Below are 12,671 nucleotides of genomic sequence, written 5' to 3' on the forward strand. Positions count from 1 at the left end.
CTGTCACCACTCCCTGAACACGACAGTTGTTGTTCAGTCACTAGGTCATGTCTGACACTTTGCAACCCCTTGGACTCCAGCATGCCAGGCTTCCCCATCCTTCAGTATCTCTGGGAATTTGCTCCACAGAGCCTATTACTAATAGAAAGTTGGGGCCTTGTATTAGTGAGAGGGCTTCCCTTGTGGCTCAGCTGGTAAAGAATCCACCTGCAATGCAGGAGACCTCGGTTTGATTCCTTGGTTGGGACGATCCCCTGGAGAAAGGAATGGCTACCCACTCCAGTATTCCCGCCTGGAGAATTCCACGGACTGTATAGTCCATGGGGTCGCAAAGCATCGGACACAACTGAGTGACTTGCACTTTCGCTTTATATTAGTGTGAGGACAACCTTGCTTTGGTATTTTTAATTCCCCTTTTAGGGAGTGCTGTCCTCTCATGAAACCTTGGGGATTATGCTACTTATTAACAGAAATTCATCCCAAATATTTTCAGGGATAGGTCACCCTCAGAAGTAGGCCTCGAGATAAGGTATGAGTAAAAGTGGTTTATTGAATCTGTGATCCTGGGAAACACCAATAGGGCAGTGAGGAAATGAGGGAAGGGAAGAAAAGAATGAAGATTGCTTTATCAAACAGGATGCCATGTACATATTGGAGCCCAGTCCTGAAGGGAATAAGGGAGTGGGGGGATTTACCCACTAACTCTGTTAAGCCATTGGTTGAGGACTGTCCTAGTGGAATAGCTAGTTCGTCTACATTTGTAGATATTATAGGCTTCAATAGTCAAAGAAAACCCTGAAACTAAGGCTTGTGTTTTACTTTGAATAAGAAACTATCAGTTTTAGGAGAGTATTGAGTGTTCAGGGTTCTATGATGGGGCTCTGACAGAGTCATTATTTGTGAACCTTCACTTTCCCTTCATATGCTCAGCCCTGAGATCCACTTTTTATAGTGGGAACTCAGTATTTCCTCATGGGTATTTAATGACAACTGTCAGCCTCATCTATAGTAAGCTGTTTTGGCTCTACGCTTTTATTAAGATATGTTTACTGAGATATATTTTATATATAGAAAATTGTAAATTGTAATATTACAATATATTACCATATATACAAATACTATAATATACATGTAAACCTTATTGTAATACATGCAGTTACTAAAAATTTTGGCAACCCCAAACAGTCATGTAATCACCATGCAATTAAAAGTAATATTTCCATCATACAAAAAGGCATAATTCCTTATACTCAATTTCCTTCTCTCTCATCCAGGCTCTAGAAAGCATTGATCTGATTTCTATCTTATCCAGAATTTAATATAAAAAGGATCATACAGTATGTTGTCTTTTGAATCTTGCTCCTTGCATATAACATAGTGCTTTCAAGATTCATTTGTATTTTTGCAGCATTAGTAGTCTTATTCTTTTTATTGCTGAAAATTATTCCATCATTTGGATGTACGAGAGTGTGTTTAACCATTCAGCATTTGATAGATATTTAGAGTTGTTCACATTTTATTGGAGGCTGCTATTCCTTCTAATTAATGGAGAACAGAGAGGGGAAAATACTAACTTTAGAGATGCCACTTTAACCCAGTGATCAAAGTTAACATCATTATTGATATTGTATTTGTATCACCCACCCCCTATACTATATGATGGGAAGGGCACTTCATATCTGTGTTCTTCTTCACAAAACGTTATACCTCTAGGCTAATAATGAGAAAATACCAGACAAATCCAAATTTAGGGAGAATCTACAAAATATATGACTGGCATTCTTCAAATCTTTCAAAGTCATGAAGTATAAGGAAAGATTCAAAAGTTGTTACAGACTGAGGAAACTAATCAAGCATGATATCTAAATGCTATGTATTTAATCTGAAAAAAGGACACATTGGGTAAACTGGTGAAATTAAATCTGTATTTTCCTTAATTGAATAGTACTAATGTCAATTTCTAATTTTGATCAATGTAGCAGGATTGCATAAAATATTAACATGCAGGAAAATCAGGGAGAACAGATCAAAGCTCTGTGCTTTCTTTGCGATGCTTGTGAATCTAAAATTCTTTTAAAATAAAAGGTTTTGTAATGAAAATAAAATTATATTCTTAATTGATTTTACTTTTAAAGTAGCCTCTCAAAAATTAAAAATAAAAGAGCAACAATTAAAACTAAGACAATTGGAAGAAAGAAGTGAATAAAACAAAAAGCTGAGATGGATGAATTAGAAGAGAATGACATAGCTTATCAATTTAGCCTTATCCCTCGGAGAAAATAAAATGAATACATCTCTGGAATAGTTAATATATTATAAACAGGGCCTACTGGCTCTGTTTCTCTGGAGAACCTTAGTAGTACAGATTTTGGTAGTAAGCATTGTTATAGAGGAACAGAATTATATATATATAGGGAGATTTATTATGAGAATTTTACTCATATAATTATGGAGGTTGAGAAGTCCTACAATCTGTCATCTGCACACTGGAGACCCAAGAAAGCCAGTTACATAATTCAGTTCAAAACTGAAGGCCTGAGAACCAGAAGAGTTGATTGATATAAATCCCAACCCAAGGCCCACAGAAGATAAGATGAGATGTCTCAGTTCAACAGTGAGGCAAGAAAAAGGGAACAAATTCCTTCCTCTGCCTCTTGCTCTCTTCAAACCCTCAAAGGATTGGATGTCTGCCCTCAATGGTGAGGGCAATCTACTTTTCTAACCCCACCATTTCAAATGTTGTGTGTGCTAAGTCACTTCAGTCATGTCCAACTCTTTGAGACTCTATGGACTGTACCCTGCCAGGCTCCTCTATTCATGGGATTCTCCAGGCACGAATACTGGAGTGGGTTGCTATGTCCTCCTCCAGGAGATCTTCCAGACGCAGAGATTGAACCCAGGTCTTTTAAGCCTCGTGCATTGGCAGGTGAGTTATTTACCACTAGCGCCACCTGGGAAGCCCTTCAGATGTTAATCTCATCTGCAAACACCTTCACAGACATACCCAGCAATAATTAATCTGGGCACCATGTGTCCATCAAGTTGACACATTAGTTTAACTATCACACATAGTCCAAAGACCCCAAATGCATAGAGATGTGAAGAGATTCACAAGGAAAAAACAAAAACAAATAAAACATGTGTAAACTAGAGATTTCATTACCCCTCCCAAGCAATTTTAAATTGATCCAACCTCTGTTATTTACCACATAGAAAAAAAAAATCATCTAACAAAATTTCCCTAAGTTCACAGGGAGCTGGAATTTTTATTATGACCTCTGATTTTTCTTTGTAATGTATTTGACTCTATCAGGTATGGAATTAGTTCCCATTTTTAAACTTAATTTATATCAGATCAGACACTTACATAAAATATGTATATCTGGAAGAATTTGTTATTAAAAGTGATAAAAAATTATAGATGTTTATATTGCAATAACTCAAGCAATTAAAAATCTTATGGCCATGATTTCAGGTACTAAGAGCCCCTATGACATTTTTTCAATTCAATAACCTGTGCCAATGAAAAATTGATCAGTTTATCAAAGAAAGAAATGGAAAATTTTACTTGAGCTAAATTTGAGGATTTTAATCCAAGAAAAGCATCTCAGAAAGCTCTGAGGACTGTTCTACCCATTAGAAGTCAAGGCACAGTTACATAAGTTTTTTGAGACAGAGGGCTCTACGTCAAATGATGTATTATTGACAGTTTACACAATCCAAATATAAGTGCCATTTGATCTCCTTATAAGATCAAAAGGGAATGTTATCTTTCAAGGAGCTGTCTTGTTGATGCTAGGAGAATGCTGCTCTTTATGGTTGAGCAGGTATTTCTGCCAGTGGGGAGGTTTGTGGATGCATAATGCAGATACATAATGCACAGTGGTGGGAGAGAGGGCCAGTCGAAGGGCAGAGAAGAATTTTTATGTTTAAATTTTCCTTGTCTTGCCATAAAGTATGAATTTATTTCACACTTGGCTTCTGCCTTGTCTTGCAATAGGTCATCCTTCTCTCTACTGTCCTCTATTTTTGTCTACCCTCAGTCCTACTGGGCTTCCCTGGTGGCTCAGATGGTAAAGATTTGCCTGCAGTGCTGGAGAACTGGGTTTGATCCCTGAAGACTCTCTGGAGAAGGGAATGGCTATCCACTCCAGTATTTTTGCATGGAGAATTCCATGGACAGAGGAGCCTGGCAGGCTACAGTCCATGAGTTTGCAAAGAGTAAGACACAATTGAGCAACTAACACTTTCACTTTCACCCCTACTAGCACCCCAGATTTCCCTTCATTTCCATTCATCTCTGAGGGAAGAGCTTAACTACATCTCTCAGTTCCCAGGTCCCTAATGATTCCATGATTCCTTGACCTTATCTTCCCACAGTGGCTCCCTTCCTCTTGGCAGGTGATCAAACACAGGTCCCTTGCTCAGAGGTATAATTAACATAAATACTTTTATTGCTAGGTGTCAATAAATACTTCCTTCTCCAGTATATCAATTATTTAAAAATCAAAGCATCTTGGAGCATTAATGTTATCAGGAATAACAGATGATGGGTTGGAAAATAAACTGAAACAAACAAAACAAGTAAGAAAGATTCAGTACCAAGTGAAATTGCTAAATTGTTTATTTTGGTTTTGTATTTTGGTACAAGTTTATTTTGGTTTTGTATTTTGGTACAAGTGCAGGAAAGTTTAAGCAAAAGAAGGGGCTTCCCTGGTGGCTCAGAGTGTAAAAAATCTGCTTGCAATGCAGGAGATGTGGGTTCAATCCTTGAATCAAACCAGTCAATCCTATAGGAAATCAACCCTGAATATTCATTGGAAGGACAGATGCTGAAGCCGAAGCTCCAATACTTTGGTCACCTGATGCAAAGAGCTGATTCATTAGGAAAGACCCTGATGCTGGAAAAGAAGGGGATGACAGAGGATGAGATGGTTGGATGGCATCTCCAAATTAATGGACATGAGTTTGAGCAAACTCTAGGAGATGGTGAAAGACAGGGAAGCCTGGTGTTTGCAGTCCATGGGGTCACAAAGAATCAGATACGCAGAGCAACTGAACAGCAATAAAGCAAAAGAGAAAGAAAGGAAGGGAGGGAGAAAAGAAAGAAAGAAAGAAGAGAAAATGCAGGGTAAAAGTTCATTGTAAGAACAAGATTGTTATAAAGAAACAAGTGTACAGCAGATCATAATATGTGTCCATGCTGGGACTGGGGGTCCAAAGAATTCTGAGATTTCTACTTGTTACAGAAACCTAATCTGTCTTACCTTGGTCTTACAACAACCTGACTTCTGGACCATACTACAGATAGGAACATCCTAAGCTCCTGTGGCTGGGATAGACTTGTTCTGATGATTAATGGCTTTTACACCTGTAACTCACACTGTATATTATGAAAGTCATTCCAACTAAATAGCACCTTAACTGATAATAACTGCATTGAAATTATTGTGACATATAATCTTTGATCATCAAAATAAAAATTTAATACCCTGTCCAATATTCTATGAAGTAACAGGAATTGTGACTCATGATTGCAATTCATTAGAATCAATTTTGGTGTTTTTCTTGAGCCAGCTTGAAAGTGACATTTTGTTTCACCTGTCTCTGAGAATTCTTTTCAAAACTAACAGAATAAGAAATATTTGAAATAGTATTTTTTTATCTTCTAAAAAGTTTAAATGTTGTATTAACTTGCAATGTCTTTTCCATCTTAAACCCTCTGTCAACAACGTACACAAGTCTGTCTCATGAAATAACAGGCTAAACATTTATTAGATTTTTCCTTGAAGCATGAAATTTACATTTATCTCCACAAATTTTTTAAATTGCTCAGCTTGTTTTGATGAAAAAGTTTCACCCTATTTCCTGCACCCTTTTTTGAGGAACATTGTACACTTGAATCATTTGAATTTTTCAACACAGGCATTTTAGCAAAAGTCAGTTTATTTCATCTCAGTCAGTTGGATAAAACATGTCATCAGAGTGAGGTGTTTTTTTTGTTTTTTTGTTTTTTTAATCACCAGGTTAATCCTTTGAGACCTGAAGTGCCGGGCTGAACATGAGGCTTTCATCTCAACACTTATTCAACCAAAACAGTAAAAGCAAGAGGTTTCAATAAGCATGTATTGAAACTCACCACATCCATAAATGTCCATATAAAACACAAGTCTTCTGTCCACTATTTCCTATTCACATAGTCTCATCCATGTGCAATCTCAAAAGTCACACCTTCAAATATATAAAGTGTGCTTATCTATAACATTCCTACTTGTAAACCTATATGTTTATGCTATCAAGTCATTTGAACAGATTTATATTTTTGAAAGTCATTCATTATGAATTAAACAGCCACTCATTTTAAAATACATAGTAGGCAACATTTTATGAACATATAAAACACTTTCACAGTAACACTGTTCATCTTCAAAGACTTTCAACTAAACTAAATGATTTGAGATTGGGTTCAAATTCCTTATTTATCTTGTAAAACTTTTTACCCTCTGGCTCCAACATAACTTTTTCAGCTTATTTCCAATAGTTCTCATTAATTTACAGTTAATTCTATTTAAACTGGTCTCTTTGTATTCTCCTAAAACATCCTGTAGTTTTCCATTACAAAGCAGGCTGGATCCAGGCTCTACTCACCAGAGTAGTCTGTTTTCCTGTTTTCTGTTTAATTAAATTTTACACTTATATTTCAAGACCTAGATCTATTCCCAGTTCTTTGGGTTGTCTTTTTTTTAATCTAAAGTGAAGTTTCTCAACTTTTTATGAAACCAGCTAAATATTATATCTATAAATAAAACATTGCATATATCTGTTGCTATGGTAGTCAAAATAAAATGGAAATATTATTACAAAATTCAGGTACTCTGTGATAAGCTGCTTGTAATAAGGCTACATGCCTTACACAAAATTTAGGGCTTCGTGGATACCTCCCCCAAGGAATAGGCTGTGATTTTCAGAGCGACTAAAACTGGAGTATTGATTTGCACCAGGACTGGAACATATGTGAAGTTTGGTCTAATTTCTAGGCTGTGTGGCATATGGAAGTTAACTACAGGGAAAACAATAAAGTAGGGGTAAGACGGAGCAAGACCTTTTGGTCCTTCCCCCTCCCATTTCCTCCACTTGCCTCTTTGTAGAAAAACTTTAGCCAGAACACAAGTTTAATCAAAGAAATGAGAAAATGCAGAAGTAAAAAAAAAAAAAAAAAAGTCAAACAAGACAAAATAATAATTGAGTAAAGTCAAGGATCATTAGTCCCTCCTCAAAAACTTTGGATAATATTCTGACCCATATCCTTTGAGTGCTCTTACAGATAGCAAAATCTCCACCAGGTGGAAGAAGTTAACTACATGATGACCAGACTGTAGCCATGACATAAAGCTGCCACATTCCTGAGAGCTGGCCTCAAAGAAAGAGAACAAATTGACCCTAGAACCAAAGATTAACTGTACTCAAAACAATCAAGATGACCAATTTCAAGATGACTCTCAACTGACTGTGCTGTTTTTGTGGATAGCCCCCTCCTTCTGCCTACTGTATCTGTAAAAGCATACATCTTTATGTATGCTTTTACTACATCTGTAAAAGCTACATCTGCCCACTGTAAAAGCTTTTGCCCACTGATTGTCAGGGGGAAGAGTGGGCCTTTTGATGTGAGTTGCCCCACCCCCCAGGTTTTGGTGACAGGAGTACTTTAAAAAGACATGTAGAAACTAAAGACCTATATATAGAAAACTATAAAACACTGGTGAAAGAAATCAAAGAGGACACTAATAGATGGAGAAATATACCATGTTCATGGATTGGAAGAATCAATATAGTGAAAATGAGTATACTACCCAAAGCAATTTATAGATTCAATGCAATCCCTATCAAGCTACCAACAGTATTCTTCACAAAGCTAGAACAAATAATTTCACAATTTGTATGGAAATACAAAAAACCTCGAATAGCCAAAGCGATCTTGAGAAAGAAGAATGGAACTGGAGGAATCAACCTGCCTGACTTCAGGCTGTACTACAAAGCCACAGTTATCAAGACAGTATGGTACTGGCACAAAGACAGAAATATAGATCAATGGAATAAAATAGAAAGCCCAGAGATAAATCCACGCACATATGGACACCTTATCTTTGACAAAGGAGGCAAGAATATACAATGGATTAAAGACAATCTCTTTAACAAGTGGTGCTGGAAAATCTGGTCAACCACGTGTAAAATAATGAAACTAGACTACTTTCTAACACCATACACAAAAATAAACTCAAAATGGATTAAAGATCTAAACGTAAGACCAGAAACTATAAAACTCCTAGAGGAGAACATAGGCAAAACACTCTCTGACATACATCACAGCAGGATCCTCTATGACCCACCTCCCAGAATATTGGAAATAAAAGCAAAAATAAACAAATGGGACCTAATTAAACTTAAAAGCTTCTGCACATCAAAGGAAACTATTAGCAAGGTGAAAAGACAGCCTTTAGAATGGGAGAAAATAATAGCAAATGAAGCAACTGACAAACAACTAATCTCAAAAATATACAAGCAACTCCTACAGCTCAACTCCAGAAAAATAAACGACCCAATCAAAAAATGGGCCAAAGAACTAAATAGACATTTCTCCAAAGAAGACATACAGATGGCTAACAAACACATGAAAAGATGCTCAACATCACTCATTATCAGAGAAATGCAAATCAAAACCACTATGAGGTACCATTTCACGCCAGTCAGAATGGCTGCGATCCAAAAGTCTACAAGTAATAAATGCTGGAGAGGGTGTGGAGAAAAGGGAACCCTCTTACGCTGTTAGTGGGAATGCAAACTAGTACAGCCACTATGGAGAACAGTGTGGAGATTCCTTAAAAAACTGGAAATAGAACTGCCTTATGATCCAGCAATCCCCCTGCTGGGCATACACACTGAGGAAATCAGAAGGGAAAGAGACACGTGTACCCCAATATTCATCACAGCACTGTTTATAATAGCCAGGACATGGAAGCAACCTAGATGTCCATCAGCAGATGAATGGATAAGAAAGCAGTGGTACATATACACAATGGAGTATTACTCAGCCATTAAAAAGAATACATTTGAATCAGTTCTAATGAGGTGGATGAAACTGGAGCCTATTATACAGAGTGAAGTAAGCCAGAAGGAAAAACATAAATACAGTATACTAACACATATATATGGAATTTAGAAGGATGGTAACAATAACCCGATGTACGAGACAGCAAAAGAGACACTGATGTATAGAACAGTCTTATGGACTCTGTGGGAGAGGGAGAGGGTGGGAAGATTTGGGAGAATGATATTGAAACATGTAAAATATCATGTAAGAAACGAGTTGCCAGTCCAGGTTCGATGCACGATACTGGATACTTGGGGCTAGTGCACTGGGACGACCCAGAGGGATGGTATGGGGAGGGAGGAGGGAGGAGGGTTCAGGATGGGGAACACATGTATACCTGTGGTGGATTCATTTTGATATTTGGCAAAACTAATACAATTATGTAAAGTTTAAAAATAAAATAAAATTAAAAAAAAAAAGACATGTAGATATGCAGTCATTCCCCTAGACAGTTGGAAAGAAAATATAAAAAGTTTTTGTCTATAGATACACTGTTAATGTTAAGATATTGTGGACAAAGAAATATATGATGGTTGCAGAGGTGTTTGCAAATTTTCAGATCATAAGTCACAAATATAGATGTTCTGAATTTCAAGAAAAAAATAGTAATTGAGCTGTTTCTCATATAGAAAGAACTGTCTAGCATTCTCCACACTAAGAAACAGAGGGAATTATCAATATTTACTTGATTTGGGTTGAAATTGAGGAGGTCAATAAAATTTATATATTTTCCAATCACACAGGAACTATAGCAAAATAGTGCTCCTATTTTATTGACTAATTAATGTATACTCTTATTGAATTTCTGATGGTTCTCTGTTTTGCTTTTCAAATGTACTGCACTTTATGGAGGGGTTATATTTGGGAAACCTTCAGAGAGCAGTGATACAAACAGAATAGTTGTGTAGAACCACTGACTAGGTAAAGTATTTCCATTAAGAAAATACCTAGCTTGAGAGAGAGTTAAACATGCTTTGGTTTAGGAAGAATGCATTAAAAAGTCCATTTACTCACTTATTTATTCATTCATCCTACAAATACATTAAAGGCTTATCATATGCCAGGCATTGCTAAGAACTGAGATAAAAATTTGTGTTTAATGATGTATCCTGACTCAGTCTCCTCATTTATAAAATGCAGATGGCTTTCACTTCTCCATTAGTTTTCTATGGTGGCCTTAACAAATGACTACAAAACACTTAAACAACATAAATTTATCTTATAATTCCACAGGTCAGAAGTTTAACATGGGTCTCACCAGGCTAAAGCCAAGGTGTCAGCAGGACTATATTCCTCTCTGGAGGCTCTGGGGAGAATCTGCTTCCTTGCTGTTTCGTGTTTCCTAGAAGAAATAGCATAAATAATTGACACCTATGAAAAATAGGGCTTCCCAGGTGGCACTAGTGGTAAAGAATCTGCATGCCAATACAGGAGACAGATGTGCGTTTGATCCCTGGGTTGGGAAGATCCCCTGGAGAAGGGAATGGCAACCCACTCTGGGATTCTTGCTGGAAAATTCCATGGACAGAGGAGCCTGAACGGCTACAGTCTATGGGGCTGCAAAGAGTCAGACATGACTGAGCGACTGAGCACACACACATGAAAAATAATTCAACTATATATTTCAGGGCTAGATGTATTTTAAACTAATCTATTCTACAATATTAGATAGCAGCACCGACTCAATGGACACAAACTCTGGCAAACTCCAGGCGATAGTGAGGGATAGGGAAGTCTGGCGTGCTGCAGTCCATAGGGTCACAAAGAGTCGGCCATGATTTAGTGACTGAACAGCAAGAACATTCTACAATTACCCACTTAAAAAGATATCCAGCTAAATATTTTATTAGTGTTAATCATACTGTGTGAACTGTTTTTTCTCTCTGCTTTCCCACCACCCACGTCCCTAGCCTTAAGGAGGAAACATACCAGTGGCAAGAATTGAGAATGGGTATTTCCTGATAAAAGTTTACTACCTGATTATTCTTATTAGACTGTTAAAGTGAGCAAAAAAGGTAACAAATCAGTAAACATGATAAAATCCCTCATAGAGCCGGTAGCCATCCTCTCAATATCAGAATCTGGATATAAACAAGGAATAAGAATCTGACTTAAAGTTGATAGTTATGTTTAGTGTAAACATAACAAGGCTTTTCAAAAAAAAAGAAAAAACACTCTCCTTAAAAATATAATAGAAATTAAATAAAAATATTTTACCCTCAGTTTTGTGGAAAATATAGGGTCACTCTCATAAAGTTATAAATTTTAATGCAGAAATAGCTTTCATGGAATCTCGGCTATAGTCATGACTACTGTTAACTCCATTTTATAGGAAAATATAAATGAATAAGACACTAGAATTTTCCAAGACTAATGTTAAGTCAACTCTAGCATAAAGAATGTGTGGAACAATAGATATTTCTATCTCTTATCAGCTGCCTAACTTGGACAATCTCATCCACTCAGCAAGAGACTATTAGCTTCTGCCCAAACTTGCCCATATTTATAGATTGACTGAAAAGATGAGGTGACAATTCAGTCAATAACCTTTGACACAAATTCAGACAAATCGTGTGCTCCTCACAATGACAAATTACTCTAGAAAATTAACTGTCGAAAGTGCAGCAATATGATGAAGATTGATTATTTTATTCTTGCAAGTCTGCTTTGAGTTAGAGTAACAGCCTCATTTGGACACAGATGGTACCAATAGGGAAGGACAGATCGTGTCTCTGTCTCAGCTGAAAAGAAGAAGATGAATTTTCACAAGAAAACAAGGGTGATTCTTTTTTCAAGAGAAGGAGCTTATGTTTTGTAAGTGCCTCTTTAAGATTATCTTTTACAGTCTCAGCAAAGAAGAAGATCATATTTTTAAACATTTTGCCACTACTTCTGAATAAACTGCCTGAAAGCAATTTTAGCCCCTTGCCACAACTTTTCTAAAAGAGTAGAATTTGAGAAACTTTACTTCAGCTTTATGTCTCTTATTGATTCAATAATTATATTTTAAAATAACACATAGTATATTCATAAAGGATATATATTTGATTTTAGATTTTTTCTTCAAAGATTATAAATAATAGCCTACAGGCTACATTCTATGAGGAACTTAGATTTCTCCTTGAAATTCAGGTTTGTATATTAAAAGGGATATTAACCATTTCAAGCAAAGAGATCAGTAAATTGATATTTCAGAGTTTTCACAGTCAATTATTTATTTGTTTTAACATCAACAGCTCTCAGTGCCAGGAGTCTTATAATAAGATATTCTTTTACAGAGGAAATATTTAAAATTATATTGCAACTTCATAAAAAGTAACTGGAAGCTCAATGAAGCATCACAAAAGCAGGTTTAAACTATTTAAACTTTGGGAACTACTCAGTTCTCAAAGTTACTTGCCCCATTATAAGACCTACAAAAAATAAACGATAATAGAAAAAATGGACCCACGTTACCACAGACATGAGAACTCTGAAAAAAATCTTGTATAATGAGGGGTTGGCTGTAAGGAAGATTCAAAAT

Source organism: Bos grunniens, chromosome 6 (assembly GCF_055505025.1).
Source record: "Bos grunniens cultivar Pamir isolate PY7600 chromosome 6, Bosgru_T2T1.0, whole genome shotgun sequence".
In the NCBI taxonomy this organism is placed as follows: Eukaryota; Metazoa; Chordata; class Mammalia; order Artiodactyla; family Bovidae; genus Bos; species Bos grunniens.